The sequence below is a fragment of the Schistocerca serialis genome, chromosome 9, assembly GCF_023864345.2.
Source record: "Schistocerca serialis cubense isolate TAMUIC-IGC-003099 chromosome 9, iqSchSeri2.2, whole genome shotgun sequence".
In the NCBI taxonomy this organism is placed as follows: domain Eukaryota; kingdom Metazoa; phylum Arthropoda; class Insecta; order Orthoptera; family Acrididae; genus Schistocerca; species Schistocerca serialis.
Window position 1 is genome coordinate 207,677,031 of NC_064646.1, and position 12,095 is coordinate 207,689,125.

The window sequence follows — 12,095 nt, forward strand, 5'->3', positions numbered from 1 at the left end:
AATTTAATATTGGAGGGCAGCATGGAGGGTAAAAATCGTAGAGGGAGACCAAGAGATGAATACACTAAGCAGATTCAGGAGGATGTAGGTTGCAGTAGGTACTGGGCGATGAAGAGGCTTGTACAGGATAGAGTAGCATCGAGAGCTGCATCAAACCAGTCTCAGGACTGAAGACCACAACAACAACAACCTTCCAGTAATCATTTCTGTTTAGATTTGTTCACATGTTTCCTACAGGCATTTCGTCTTGGCCGTCCTGAATGTCCTATTTATTTCATTCCTAAGGGATTTATATTGGTGTATTCCTGTCATTACCTGATCACTCGAGGTATTCCGTCCGTTGCCCAACATTTCTTCGCAATAATGGTCAAGGTTTCTTCCCAGTTACCTTTCCTGTATCAATACTTGCCTGTCCAATATCTGTGATTTCACTCGTTAGAAATGTCCGTTCCTCTTCAACTAAAATTCATCCATTATGATTCCTTATCGCAGTAATCCTTAACGAAGTTCAAATGCCTCTCATCATCCTTCAGTAGTTAACTTCCCACTCTTTTCCCCACTGATTGTTCCAGATGCTTCTCTTACATTTCAGTCCATTAGTCATCGTTACTGAATTGTGATCTCAGACTACACGGGCTGTTACAAAAAGGTACGGAAAACTTTCAGGAAACATTCCTCACCCACAACGAAAGAAAATATGTTATGTGGACATGTGTCCGGAAACGCTTACTTTCCATGTTAGAGCTCATTTTATTACTTCTCTTCAAATCACATTAATCGTGGAATGGAAACACACAGCAACAGAACGTACGGGCGTGACTTCAAACATTTTGTTACAGGAAATGTTCAAAATGTCCTCCGTTAGCGAGGATACATGCATCTACCCTCCGTCGCATGGAGTCCCTGATGCCCTGATGCAGCCCTGGAGAATGGCGTATTGTATCACAGACGTCCACAATAAGAGCACGAAGAGTCTCTACATTTGGTACCGGGGTTGCGTAGACAAGAGATTTCAAATGGCCCCATAAATGAAAGTCAAGAGGGTTGAGGTCAGGGAAGCGTGGAGGGCATGGAATTGGTCCGCCTCTACCAATCCATCGGTCACCGAATCTGTTGTTGAGAAGCGTACGAACACTTCGACTGAAATGTGCAGGAGCTCCACCGTGCATGAACCACATGTTGTGTCGTACTTGTAAAGGCACATGTTCTAGCAGCACAGGTAGAGTATCCAGTGTGAAATCATGATATTTCCTGAAAGTTTGGCCGTACCTTTTTGTAACACCCTGTATATGTACCTCGGTATACCTTACAATTATAAGGGGTGTTCAAGAAGAAACAGCCAGAGTCTGGAATGCGCAAACCGGTGACAGGAGGGTGATATCGTGGCGTGTGTAACGAGGTGGGGCTCCGACCAGAGCGTGAAAGTTCACAGCTCGTCATTAGAGGGCGCACGTGCACGTCACGTGACTATACAGAGCTAGCAGGAGCATGCATCAATCGTCGAAAGTCGCCAGTCGCACTGCAAACAGCGAAATTTAGGCGTCATCAAAATAGGTAAAGAGGTTTTGTTCGTTTTCTCACAGCCTAAGGAGCAGGAGGAACGGACATCCATCGACGAATTGGACAGGTGTACGGCGAATACTGCCCGTCCCTTGCGAGGGTCGAGGCGTGGCACAAGCGCTTCAGCGAAGGACGGGTGTCGTTAGCCGATGATGCACGGTCTGGAGCACCACACTGCATTACCGATGGCATCGTCCTCCTGGTGGATGCACTCATTACCCAGGACCGCCGAGTGACAGTGAAAGCCATAGCCGCCGTGGTCGGATTGAGCGTCGGAAGAGTTCAGACCATCATGAAGGAATGACTGCACATGCGCAAAGTGTGCGCCAAATGGGTGCCCCACAGTCTTCAAACACACTGGAAGCATGTCGAATGGCCACTGTCTTGCTCATCTGCCGCGTGATGCTCGGGAAGAGAATCTGTTCCTGGCACGATTAATCACTGGAGATGAGTCATGGTGTTATCATTTTGAACCAAAAACAAAACGTCAGAGTCTCCAGTGGAAGCATCCAGGGTCAACGTCACCAAAAAAAGCGAACGTCATCCACACGAGTGCAGGAAAGGTTATGCTGACGTTCTTTTTTGACCAAGATGGCCCCCTTCTGATTCACTTCCTGCAGCACGGGAATGCCCCGCATTACTCGCAAACCTTGACCACCCTTTGCCACGTGATCAAATCAAAACGACCATGCAATCTCACCTGTGGGGTCATTCTACTCTACAGCAATGCAAAGCATCATACGGCCAACACAATCGCGGCAATCCTGCAGAAATTCAAATGGGAGGTACTCGGCCACCCTCCATACAGTCCGGACCTCACTCCTTGTGATTACGCCATTTTTGGTCTCCTTAAAAAGGCTGTGAGGGGCAAACGATTCACCTCGGACGACATGCGGAACTAGTAAACATCGCAGCCCTGTGAATTTTATGAGACAGCCATTCACCGCTTTATCTCACAGTGGGATGAGTGTCTCAACAGCCAAGGTCAATACTTCTAACACACAGGTACTGATTTCTTTAATTATGCCTCTGGCTCGATTCTTTTGGAACGCCCCTTATAAACATTTGATTTTGAAATCTCTGTCGGTCCAGGACGTAATCCAGCTGGAATCTTCCGATGTCTCCGGATCTTATCGAAATACGGAGTGAACATCAATAAAGAAGCGGATTCTTGATTGGAAATGTATCATTGTCACGGCAGATTGCGCTGAAGAATGATAGCAACTCTGTAAACGTGCCGTGTGTTCCTTGTGTGTTTCAGGCTGTGTGATTAAGTACTGTAAGCAGCAGAATGTCCCGGTGTTCATGTCGGGAACAGGCCGAGATGGTCTTTGTTTACGACCAAACACATGGAAACGGTTGAGAGGCAGCACGGTTGTGCCAAAACAAGCATCTTCACAGTCACCAACCATATCACAAAAGAGTTAAAGCCAGGTTTGGACGTTTGTGTGATCAGGGACCCTTTCAGACCGACGAACGTGCAGGGAGACGGCGGGCTGTGCGTACACCAGATTTGGAGGACCAAATTCTACGGGATATTGAGACAAACCACAGTAAAGTTCCTGGCAAGTGGCCCGTCGACATGGTGTACGCCAAATTAGGATTATGTGTATCTTGCCTGACAACCGCTTCTGTCCCTGTCACCTGCAATACCATGGAGGCCGCTGCGAGCATCACTTGAGATGTGGATGAGATGCAGCTCTATACTTCGTTCCCAGACGATTTGTTGTCGTTGCAGGCACATATGTTCAGGGACCTTTTTTTTCCTCCATTACTAGTTAGGAATACGTCCCTGCAGTTTGTCCTGTATACGTCCTCTTCTTTCTTTTTGTGATTCTAGAGTTGTTACCTTTTTTTTTTTTCTTTTTGAGTCATCAGTTTACTGACTGGTACGATGTGGCGCACCAGGTATTCCTCTCCTGTGCCAACCTCTTCATCTCAAAGTAGCGTTTGCATCCTACGTCCTCAATTATTTGCTGGATGTATTTCAATCTCTGTCTTCCTCTACAGTTTTTACTCTCTACAGCTCCCTCCAGTACCATGGAAGTTATTTCCAGATGTCTTAACAGATGACCTATCATGCTGTCCCTTCTACGTTTCAGTGTTTTCCACATATTCCTTTCCTCTCAGATCTTGTGCAGCATCTCCTCATTCTTTATCAGTCCCCCGAATTTTAGACATTTGTCTGTAGCACCACATCTCAAATGCTTCGATTTTCTTCTGTTCCTGTTTTCCCACAGTCCATGTTTCACTGCCATACATTGTTGTGGTGCAGACGTACATTCTGCGAAATTTCTTCCTCAAATTAAGACCGATATTTGATATTAGTACACTTCTCTTGGCTAGGAATGCCTTTCTTGCTATAGCTAGTCTGCTTTTGATGTCCTCCTTGCTCCTTCCGTCACTGGTAATTTTGCTGCCTAGGTAGCAGAATTGTTTAACTTCATCTACTTCGTGATCATCAATGCTGATGTTAATGTTTCTCACTGCTCTCATTACTTTCGTCTTTCTTCGATTTAGTCTCAGTCCATATTCTGCACTTATTAGAATGCTCATTCCATTCTGGAGACCATGTAATTGTTCTTTACTTTCACCGAGGACAGAAATGTCATCAGCGAATCGTAGCACTGACGTCCTTTCACCTTGAATTTTAATTCCACTCCCGAACCTTTCTTTTAATTCCATCACTGCTTCCTCGATGTACAGATTGAACAGTAGGGGCGATAGGTTACATTCTTGTCTTACACCCTTTTTAATACGAACAGTTCTTTCTTTGTCGTCCAGTCTTATTATTCTCTCTTGGCTCTTGTACATATTGAATATTACACATCTCTCCCTATGGTTCACCCCTAATTTTCTTAAAATTTCTAAAATCTTGCACCATTTGACATTGGCGAATCCTATAAACGTGTATTGATTTATCTTGCTTCCATCATCAACCACAACGTCAGAATTGCCTCTCTGGTGCCTTTACCTTTCCCAAAGTCAAGCAGATCGTCATCTGACTTACCCTAAATTTTATTTTCCATTATTTTGTAAATTATTCCTGTAAGCAACTTGGATGCATGAGCTATTAAGCTGATTGTGCGATAATTCTCGCACTTGCCAGCTCTTGTAGTCTCTGAATTTGTGTGGATGGTATTTTTCCGAAAGTCTGATGGTATTTCGCCAGACATTATGCACACCAACGTTAATAGTAGTTTTGTTGCCACTTAAACTAAAGATTTTAGAAATTCTGATGGAATGTTATCAATCTCTTTGGCCTTATTTGACCCTAAGTCCTACAAAGCTCTTTTAAATTCTGATTCTAATACTGGCCCCCCCGTCTCTTCTAAATCGACTCCTGTTTCTTATTCTATCACATTAAACAAATCTTTCTCCTCATAGAGGCCTTCAATGTACTCTTTCCTCCTATTCGATCTCTCCTCTGCATTTAATAGTGGAATTACCATTGCACTCTTAATGTTACCACCATTGCTTTTAAGTTGACCAAAGGATGCTTTGACTTTCCTATATACTGAATCAGTCCTTCCGACAATAATTTCTTTTTCGATTTCTTCACATTTTTCTTGCAGCCATTTCGTCTTACCTTCCCTGCACTTTCTATTTATTTCATTCCTCAGCGTCTTGTATTTCTGTATTCCTTAACTTACCTGAATGTTCTTGTGCTTCCTTCTTTCATCGATGAACTGAAGTAGTTCTTCTGTTACCCATGGTTTCTTTGCGGATTGCTTCTTTGTACCTATGTTTTTCTTTCCAAATTCAGTGACTGTCTTTTTTAGAGATCTCAATTCCTCTTCAACTGTAATGCCTCCTGAGCTATTCCTTATTGCTGTACGTATACCCTTAGAGAATTTCATGTGTATCTCGTTGTTCCTTGGTACTTCTGTACCAGTACTTCAGGCCGCACTTCATCGCTACTAAATAGTGATCTGCGTCTATATTTGCTCCTGGGTACACCTTACAATCCAGTATCTGATTTGAGAATCTCTGTCGGACCATGATGAGATCTATCTGAAATCTTTTCAAATCACCTGGCACTTTGCAAGTGTACATCCTCCCCATGTGAACAGAGTATTCGCTATTATTAACTGAAATTTATTACAGAACTCAATTTGTCATTCACCTCTCTCACTCCTTGTCCGAAGCCCATATTGTCCCGTAACCTATCCTTCTGCCACTTCCCCTATAGCTGCGTTCCAATCTGCCATGACTATTAGATTTTCATCTCTCTTTACGTGCTGTATTACCATATCAACGTCATTTGACACTTTCTCTATTTCTCTATCTCTTCACCTTCAGCTTACGACGTCTGCATGTATACCTGAATTATCGTTGTCGGTGTTGGTTTGCTGCCGATTCTGATAAAAACAACTCTATCACTGAACGCTTCATAGGAGCACAAAAAATGGTTCAAATGCCTCTGAGCACTATGGGACTTAACTTCTGAGGTCATCAGTCCCCTAGAACTTAGAATTACTTAAACCTATCTAAGCTAAGGATATCACACTCATCCATGCCAGAGGCAGGATTCGAACCTGCGACCGCAGCGGTCGCGCGGTTCCAGACTGAAGCGCCTAGAACCGCTCGGCCACTCCGGCCGGCCAGGAGCACACACTCTGCCCTACTTTCTTCTTCACAACGAATCCTATAACCGTTATACCATTTTGAGCTGTCACTGATAATTCCATATAGTCATCTGATCAGATAATGTCTTCTTTCCTTTTCACTTCACTGGCCCCTACTATAACCAGATTGAGCCTTTAAATTTTTTAGCTTCCCTACCACATTCAATCTTCTAACATTCCACGCCCCGACACGTAGATTGTTATCCTAAGTTGATGACGCAATCTTTTTCTCATGGTCAATTACCCTTTGGCTGTCCCCTCCCGAAGACCCGATTGGGGGCTATTCCGGAATATTTTGCCAATGCACAGATCATCATGACTGTTTCTTAATTACAGGCTACACGTCCTCTTGATACGTCTCATGTGTCTTGAGTGCAGTGGTTTCCATTGCCTTCTGCATCCTCATGCCGTTGATCATTGCTGATTAGGGGCACTTTCCCACCCCAAGGGCAAGAGAGTGCTCTTAACCTCTGTCCGGTCCTCCACCCTCTTTGACATGGCCGTTGGCAAAATGAGGGTGACTCCATATATCGGAAGTCTTCGGCCGCCAATGCCAATTATTGATCAAAGCCGCGGAGGGTTTCGAACCCGCGACCGAGAATGTTTTAATTGATAGTCAAAGATGCTACCCCTAGACCTCGGTTTAAGTTACTCGCTTTTACCATTTTTATTGCAAATCTCAATTACTCTTTCTCTGCTCTCATTCCTTCTGTCAAGTCCATATGCTCCCTTTACTCTTTCTTCCTTCCTCTATACGCCCATTCCAGTCCACGTGGTTATTAGATTTTCATCGCCCTATACATAGTGAATTAGCAGTTCAGTGTCTTCACATACTTTCTATGTATCTATATCTGCTGTTTGCAACGTTGGCATGTATGCCTGAAATGTCATTGGTGGAGTTGGTCAACTGTGGAATCTGATGAGAATATCCCTTTTCATTACGAATCCTAGTCCCGTTACGCCACTTTCTGCTGCTGTTAATATCCATTCATATTATAAAAATGGATGTACGTATACATGTATGTGTGTATCTGTATACCTATGTTCCACATTTGAACCACTGGAAGAATTTCAACCAAACTTTTTATGCATATCACTTACTGGGGAGGTACGACATACCTACCTATCAGTCTGGAATATTTGAAAAACCCATTGACTTTATGTATCCAGTATTTGAGAATGAGAGCACTTAAGGGCTTGCAACAAACCTTACACATAATTTAAAACCATTAGAAAACTTTTTCTGGCTGACGATCCCAAAACTGTCGCTTGAATAATGACGTTGTAGCGTATCACTTCCTTATTACTAACTGTATTCGTGACAAATTTGGCGGACATTATTCGCACTTGCCACTGAATGTACCAGAAAAATTATATCGTCGAACGACATTTAGTTCAGGAGATGCGGCGTCATAAACACTGAAATGCGTGAAAACTGCGTCATCGTGTATCACATTTTCATTTCATACACCTTTACTACTAACTCTAATCACAAAACATTTGGTATAGTCACATACAGCTGGATGAAACTGCAAAATTGTAGCACTGTACAGCACATCGCTCAAGAGTATAACATCATGCACGTCGAGCTATGTGAAAATGAAACTGCAGGGCGAAATTAGCTAGGGATACAGATGATTTGAGTGTGAAATCACACGTGAAATGTGTTAAATATTTGTGAATTATATTTGGCATGTGTATACACGGGCAAAGCACCGGTAAAAATGTGAACAACCGAATACAGTCTGGAAAGAAATACTTTTTGGATAAGAACCGCCAGCCTCCAACCAGGTGAGCGTGATGACGTGGACAGGGAAGGGGGAAGGAGGAGATGGACAGAGAGGGGGAGGGGAAAACTGACAGAGAGAGAGGAGGTGTGGAGATGCACACAGAAAGGAAAGAGAAAGAGGAAAGATGGACAGAGAGAGGGGCTAAGGGAACAGACAGAGAGGGGACTTGAGGAAATAGACAGAGAGAATGGAAAAGGAGACAGACAAAGAAAGGAAGACGAGGAGATAGAATTAGACGAAAGGAGGTAGAGAGAGGGGAAGGTGCAAACTGAAAGAGAGAGGAGATAGGATATGGACAGAGAAAGGGGCACAAGGAGGTGGTGGGAGAGTGGGCGATGGAGGTGGTGGACAAAGAGAGGGTGTTCAGGAGACTGACAGAGATTGGGTGACGAAAGAGATGGACGCTTTCTTTGCCATTTCACTTCACTGTATCCCACTGTATCTAAGTTCAGCCTTTCCATTTCCTTTTTCAGACTTCTTTAGCTTTCCTTGCTACACTCGTAGAATGTTATCCCGCTGTTGGTTATTTCTTCCCAGACTCATCGTCACTTCCCCCATTGGCAGTCCCCTCCCTGATATCCCAGATATGCAAATGGAGATCCAATCCGGATTCGTTTGCCAATGGTGAGACCATTATGACACTTTTTCAATTACAGGCCACGTGTCCTATGGGTGCACATTATGTATCTTTAATGCGGTGGTTTTCCTCGCCTTTGCATCCTCATGCTGTTGATAATCGATGATAGCTCCACCTTTCAGGTGTAGTTTGTCGCCACAAGGACGAGGACGAGAGATTTTCCAGAGCCTCCGTTCCCTCCTATGCCTTGTTTGACAAAACTTGTGGCAGAAGGGGGAGACATTTTAGGCCGGAAGTCTTTGGCGCAATTGCTGACGATTATTATTCGGAACTTAAGTAGAGCACGGGTTCTAACCTCGGACCCAGGGTATTTCGATTACTAATCAAAGGAGCAGGTTATTAGGCTTTCTGTATCTTGCACTATCTTTAGGTATTTCGAAGCACTAGTGTCTTACGGTATCATATTCTCGGCATTAAGGAAGAAAATGTTTCTTGCATATATCACGATAGTAACTTTAATATCTTTCAACCCGAGAATTTTATGTAGATAACAAACAATTGTCCATATTGCCAACTGAGTATGTTACCTCCTTCATGAATTTGCAGTCAACAGTGAATTAGAATTCGAAAATAAACAGAAAAATTCGTAAAATGTAGTACTAGAAAGAGAAACGACTTATACTATACCTCAGGCAGTCAGACAGTGGTACAGAAGGAAGTGAAGTATCCAGCCATTAATATCTCTCACCCGGAGGTGTATAGAATTCAATAGAACTGGAATCAAACATATATGGTAGTTACTTCTACACCACAGAACTATTTCGAAATTATTAGTACTACAATGCGTGGTTGTGTGTGTGAGTCTCTCTCTCTCTCTCTCTGTGTGTGTGTGTGTGTGTGTGTGTGTGTGTGTGTGTGTGTGTGTGTCTGTGTGTCTGTGTGTGAAACCGCTGCTTCTAGGGAAAATTTTTTCCAACAGAAGATTAAAGTAAATTAAACTTCCTGCAGAGGAAGATCCTGTTCATTTTTGTTTGGGAATAATAGTTTCAGTATTTCAGCGAATGCACTGAATGGAAGAAAATGCAATGTCAAAAAAATTGCACTTTCTTAATATAGAATTAATGTTTATTAAAGTGAATTAAGAACAAATATATGACTTCTAAGTGAATCAGTTCCGTAGTAAGGGATAAATTGTGTTCTGGTTGTGTAATAGTCTTCGAAGGGGGTTGGGGAGAGAAGGTTGGAGGTTAGACGTGTGCAGGAAGCAGGTCGCCTGATTGTGGTTATGAACTTCCCTCCTTTTGTAGGTCTGCGAATGAAATAGCGAGAAGGCGAGTCCACACTCTCTCTATTCCCTCACTGTGTGTCAAAAGGCCACTTCGGAGTATTTCACAATGTTATATCGACCATTACACAGCTTGATATAGGAATCGCCGGTGACACACTGCACAGTTACTATCGGTGGGTGTTCGGCTCCCACAAAGCGTGTTAACACTGCGTTGGTTACATATATACACTATATACGTTACTAGTAACACCTATACGAGGAAAGGATATGGACGGCTTCTACGTAAATCTATGCACACTGCTCCATGCTGCAAATGGGGAAATTGATTCTTAGTCATCCTGTACGTCAGTCGTAGCGTTCCTCCTGGAAAGACGACTTCCAGCACGACGATGACTGTTCGCTTTACACTTTACATACACAGACAATGCTCTCCTCCCCCCCCCTTACCCCCACCCCACCCCCCCACTCCCAGCCGCCAGCATTTCCTGCCCAGCTGCCCAGTTCTCTCATGTAAGTATTCAATATTACTTCAGTGAGCTCTTGTTTACATAAGGTAACTAATTTCATGCGATAAGAGAAATTTTACGTAAAATATGTTCCTGTAAATAATGGCAGGGTAGCGATTGATTTGTAGGTGCTATTTTGTCACTGACTCATGCAGTGATAATGGGAAGGGAATTTGGTTGGTAACCATGGCACCATGTTGCTGCCTGTCGTTGACATCATTGTAAAGCCGTGAAACCATGTTGTAGTCACTTGGTGATGAATTAAATAATGACCAGTAAGTTACTGCACTTCTTTCGCCGTAAACTGTATTGCTGGTAGACTTCATAGATCTTTTCCATTCAGGAACTTTTTAGAGCGAGGGAAAAAGGACTATCTGTATGTCTCCATATGAGCCGTAATTTCTCGCATTTTATCCTCACGGTCCTTACGCACAATGTAATGTTGACGACAGTGGGATCGAACGGCAGTCAGCTTCAATTGCTGGTTCTCTAAATTTTCTCAGTGGTGTTCCTCGAAGATAAAAGTTGCCTTCCCTCAAGGGGCTCCCATCTGAGTTCTCCAAGCATCTCCGTAACACTTGCGTGTTGTTCGAACCTACCGGTAACAAATCCAGCACCTCGCCTCTGAATTGCTTCGATGTCTTTCTTCAATCAGACCTGGTACGGATCCCAAGCACTCGAGCAATATTCAAGAATAGATGGCACCAGCGTCCTATATGCGATCTCCTGTACAGATGAATCACGTATCCCTGAAATTCTCCAAGTAAACTGAAGTCAACTATCCGCCTTCTCTACCACAGTTTTCACATGCTCGTTAGATTTCATATCGTTTTGCGACGTTACGTCCAGATACTTAAACGACGTGACTGTGTCAAGCAGGACACTACTATTGTATCCGAACATTATAGGTTTATTGTCCCTACTCATCCGCATTAACTTATATTTTTCCACATTTAGGGCTAGCTGTCATTCATCACAGGAACTAGAAATTTTGTCGTCTTGTATCTTCCTACAGTCACTCAACTCTGACGCCTTATCGTACAACATGTCATTATCAGCAAACAACTTCAGATATCTGCCCACCCTGTCCGCCAAATCGTTTTGTATATAGAGCACAACAGTGGTGCTATCACTCTTCTGTGGGGCAATCCTGACGTAGGCTTGTCTCAGATGAATATTTTCCGGGTTCTGTTACTTAAGACGTCTTCCAGCTACCCATATATCTGCGCACTTATTCCTTATGCTCTTAACTTCGTTAACATACTGCAATGGGGCACAGTTTCAAATGCTTTGCGGATATCTATAAATATGGAATTTGCCTCTTGACATTCATCCGTAGTTCGCAGTTTATCATGTGAGAAAAGGGATAGCTCAATTTCACACGAGCGACACTTTCCAAAACCATACTGTTTGGGGAACATAAGCTTTTCAGTCTCAAGAAAGATTATTAGATTCGGACTCAGAACATGTTAAAGGATTCTGTAACAAACCGATATTAGGCGTCTGTACTTTTACCCTTGTTATATACAGGTAATGCAATGCTTCATTTATCTTGCTATAGCTATCGAGTATCAGGATATTCGACATTAGTGGCCGTATCTTCTGATATCATTTAGTTAGAAGTTTAAGTTTCTTACACCAGCAGACACCGTAGACCCTAGTATCTAAAATAAATTTCTACACTATACGGCCAACCGTTACTGAGAATAGAGGGCCTTAATAGACCGACAGACAGACTGTCGGAAA

The 12,095-nt window shown here is 43.2% G+C and overlaps 1 protein-coding gene and 1 non-coding gene across 2 annotated transcripts in view; one reads left to right on the forward strand and one right to left on the reverse strand.

Annotated features, from left to right (window-relative positions):
- LOC126419474 (odorant receptor Or2-like) overlaps nt 1-12,095 on the forward strand; it is a 47,654-nt gene that overhangs the window by 17,419 nt on the left and 18,140 nt on the right. The gene's annotated exons all lie outside the window — the stretch shown is intronic.
- Nucleotides 6,078-6,161, reverse strand: Trnas-gga (transfer RNA serine (anticodon GGA)). The gene is given in 2 exon segments: nt 6,078-6,112; nt 6,122-6,161. It is a non-coding gene; the product is annotated as a tRNA-Ser (tRNA).